The sequence below is a fragment of the Lagopus leucura genome, unplaced genomic scaffold (assembly GCF_019238085.1).
Source record: "Lagopus leucura isolate 7727_CA_CO unplaced genomic scaffold, USGS_WTPT01 Super-Scaffold_100030, whole genome shotgun sequence".
Lineage (NCBI taxonomy): Eukaryota > Metazoa > Chordata > Aves > Galliformes > Phasianidae > Lagopus > Lagopus leucura.
This window is the reverse complement of record NW_024962281.1, coordinates 2,823,662-2,828,003: the sequence shown is the minus strand read 5'-3', so window position 1 is coordinate 2,828,003 and position 4,342 is coordinate 2,823,662.

The window sequence follows — 4,342 nt, the reverse complement described above, 5'->3', positions numbered from 1 at the left end:
ACACTGACACATGGCAGCATGTAGATCTAAAACCAACAACAAAACATGCACAGGCTTGGGTAAGGATGAAAGAGAGAATGAATGTGGCAGATGTTAGCTGGATCACAGAATGCTTAGCTGGAAGGCACTCAGATACTCTGTGGTGATGAAGGTGGAATAGCATCCTGTACAGATGAGAATGCAATCCAGGGAGCTTGCAAGCAAATAAAAAAAATACAGTACCATACTCATGATACAAACCCCCTCTGTTCAGTCCCAAGCTTTGCCATGAGGCAGTGCTCCTAAACATCCAAACCTATATGGGTCAGATGAGTTTCCAGCTCTTCGAACACAAATCAAATCCAAAGAGATAATGAGCCAAATGGGGATGTTAATTATTTTTTATGTTGTCGTGTATTTTGAGACATTTAATTAATGTCATAAAAATATATAATATACATTTTCAATAAAGAATTCAAAGTACCACAATCAAAGATCACGTGACCTTAGTTTCATTATGAAAAGTACCTGGATTCAATAAAAGGAGGACAGAGCTTTATCCGAGACATAAATTTGGTTCAGGCAGCAATATTGAGAGAGGTTAAATGGTAAAGAAAACTAATCTCTTAAGGCAATATGAATCATAGGAAAAGAGGTTGTGGAAAAGCGATAATAAAGAATCACAGCTGCGATTTTCTTTTCACTGAACCGAAGCCTATTGGTGATGGACAGCACTGCTGGTGTCCCACACCCAGCAATGGAATCATAAACCCAACCAACCCGAGACCAAACCTGCGGCACTGGTAGGTCACACGCAGGCAAGTGAAGGTAGGCAGAGATGCCATCTACTCCGTGTTAAGCCATGAGCACCTTCGCAATGTGGCTGGCTTCAAATCTTCAAGGTGTCACTGGGGTAAAACACCATGAGCACATCATCCTCTGGTATCAAACAGTGCTGCTGCATTATTTCAGTACAGCTGTGCCAGTTTACCCCAGTTGACAGCTTGGTGCCATATATTTCCTATTAGTGTAGTTGCTTGCTTGAATTTTTGAAGCCAGCTTAGATTAACCAAAGACAGTTTGGAAGTTGTCCTTTATTTCTCACTGTTGTATTTGCTGTTGGCCTGAATGCGAGGCTACACCAAACAAAGTGAGCTGTCTTCATTGCCATTTGCACAGCAGCTTCAGATTCTGATGTGATCCAAATCTGGAGTCGAGCTGCAGAGATTCACCTCTTGGACAGCACGGTTCTAGAGCGCTCACTTATAAATTATAGGGAATCCTGCCATTGTTCAGTTTTGGTTTTCAGTTGTTTCTGTTCTTTCTCTTCAACCACAGCATGTTTTGGGTTTATGGTTTTTAATAATCTCTTTGGGAGATCAAATTTGATCTGAAGAAATATATGATAAAGTAACTCTCCTGCTAATGCTGCAATGTCATCACAGGCAGCAGCCTGCTGGGTCTGAGCGCTGAGCACAGCGGTACAGGCATGCACAAAAAGGCCTTTCGTTTTTTTTTTTAGTTAAAGCAACATGAGCTGTATCTTAATTTTCCACAGAACACGATAAATGTCTCTAGGAAGGAATGAGACAAAGCAAAGGAAAAACGATGTCCGTGTACTCCAGATTTATTTTGGTTTACTTTAGTCTTCATAAGTCCAAATCCATAGCAAACACGCAAACCACAACAGAAGGCTGTGTATTGAAAGAATTTCTTCCTGAAAGGTGGAGCTGCAACATGTCCTCACACATTTACAAAAGATATGACTCACTCCTTAGGAAAATTCAGGTATCCCTCCTGGCATCAGCGAAATACTTGCTTTAAATGTTCATTCAGAATGACAGCCCTGCTGGGAAGCTCACAAAGTGAAGACTTAGATTGAATCTTCTCTAAGAAGTCAGTTTGTCCCTGTATTTGCCTGACACCTGTATAGAATCTTTGCTGTGCACGCTTTTTCCTACTTTGAGCTGCCTAAAGCCATGGAGAGAATTTCTGGAAAGCCAAAGGCACTCCATCTCCATCTCATACCCGAACCTCTCTGATGACAACGTGAGATGTGCAGGCTGGAACTGAGTTGACTCAGGAGGAAAAGCTGATACTTCTAGGAATGAAAATCCCACCTCTGGTACTCACAGCTGCATGTGGACAGCACCAGCTCATATTCCTGACAATATTCACGTAGACAAACTATGAAATGGATGAAAGGCGACACCCCCTGCAGTGTGGTCTCTGTGTATTTGGTGCTCATGAGGAAAAATAGAAAGATCACTGAGCAGAACAGAACTCTTTTATGTTCTTGGCAACTCTTATGTTCCTAGCAAACCAGGGACCTCCTGTCAGTCCAGCTGTGCATGGGACACGACCTGATGTCACACCACTGTCCCCCTCCTGTACCATTACACTGACAATGAAATGTTGGACTAATTACACCCAACTTCTCTGACCCTCTGACTACTTATTACCAAATTTAGTAATTACCAAACTACTTACTACCTTTCCCTTTTCCCTGGCTGTGCTGCAGCCACACTCAAGATTTATTCCTTCTTGAAAGTACAGACTAAATCCTGGATACAATTACGCTCCATCACCTCTCTGTACAGAAGCTGTCTTTGCCATATGCTGCTATACTCTCTGTGCATTCCTATGTTGTTGTGTGTTTTTTTTTTTAAATCATTTAATTAGATTAAATCTGGCTTTATAAGTGTTTGTATTTCTGATAAACAAAATACTGTTGCTGGGGTTGTACTTTTCAGTGCTTTTATACAGATCCAGGTCTCTTGTGTACCTTCCAGAGGAACAGATGCAATTCAGCTAATGCTGTCTGGATAATGGGAGAGTGCTGTACTCGTGTTTTACACAGTCCAGAGCACTGATGAATAACACCATAAAGGAAAGCAAAACTACCTTATGAAATACACTGCAAGGGCTGCCTAACGAGAAAACACTCATCTTCACGATGTATGCCTGACAGAGGTCTTTATTAGATCAAATCAGCAAATTTTCTTCTGATTGATTCTCCTGCAGCCTCAATAGCTCATATCTGCTCATTCCAGCTGCAGTGTTAAATCCATTTACTTCTCACTCTATAATCCCCTCTTATAAACAGTCAATGGCAATTCTTATACATTGCTAACTGATCACAACCTCATTATTATAACCTCAGTAGCTAATCCAGTCAGATAGCAAAAATTAGGGGTTGCACTTGCCCATTAAAGAGCTGCTTTTCACAGCCTGTTGATCTATTTCCTGAATTTAAAGAAGGGAGCACTGCAAATCAGCACTGTGTTTGTATCACAGCAACTCCAGAGCAGCCATCTGCAGAGGAGCTGCATGCATGCACACAGCAGCCACTGCCACAACCAGCTCTCACTGCAGCAGGAGGCAGCTATTTCATGAACATACATGGTGGGGAACAGCCTAAATAAAGCAGTAGCCTGTCATAGGTCTTCTGCACACATACAGCTATGCAGTACGGGATAAAGCACTGGAGCAAGGTATTGGACGAAAGAAACACCAGTTTTCTAGAAACTTAAGGGGACAATTTTCTGTAGTGCTCTCTTCTCGTCTTGTATTTCTCCCTCCTTGTGCCCTCAGACTGGTAAAAATGGGCAAAGATGTGGTAATAATAAAACATCCTTTGCTTTGTCTTCAGGCTGAGGTGATGGCATGAATCTCTGCTGAAAACAAGAGGTTACAGCAGATGATGTAATTTTAAAACCATCTGTTGTAATTTACTGAATAATGAAGTGAAGCCTGGCTCTCCCCCGCCTGCGTGCCATTTGCCATTGTTCTGGCACATCCCTAAAATGCCACTGGCCTCTTCTCAGTGTCTCTGGGTGCCAAAGCACACAGGGGGATTATGGTGCTTCAGCCCTAATGATGACTGTCCAAGCACTGCTCATCCATGGGAAATGTGAAATGCCCAAATTTAGTTCAGCCCCTGCACAGAGACATTGCAGCAGAGCCAGAGTTGCAATGCTCCCATAGGAAGTTGTTTCCACCTCCCCAGTGTCTGAGAAGGCCAAGGTCACGCTGAATGAGCAGCAAACCCGAGTGAATCTGGAGTTCATTGGGGATTGGTGGACTAAGATACAAACACATCTCAGAAGGTAAAATCCTATGCTTCCTCATCCTCCCTCCTTTTATCTTATATAGCAACTTGGAATTATTTCTCTTTTCTTTTTATTCAATGCCCGTTCAATTCTTTTGGTGTCTGAAATAGAAATCAGCGTGTTGGAAATATTGCAGTTGATGTGTGGGAATCAAAGTCATGCTTTACTGTTGGGATCCAATCTGTCTTCAGGGCCTCATTCTCCACTGATTGCCTGCTAGATTTTGCTTGGAGTCTAAAGAAAATAACATG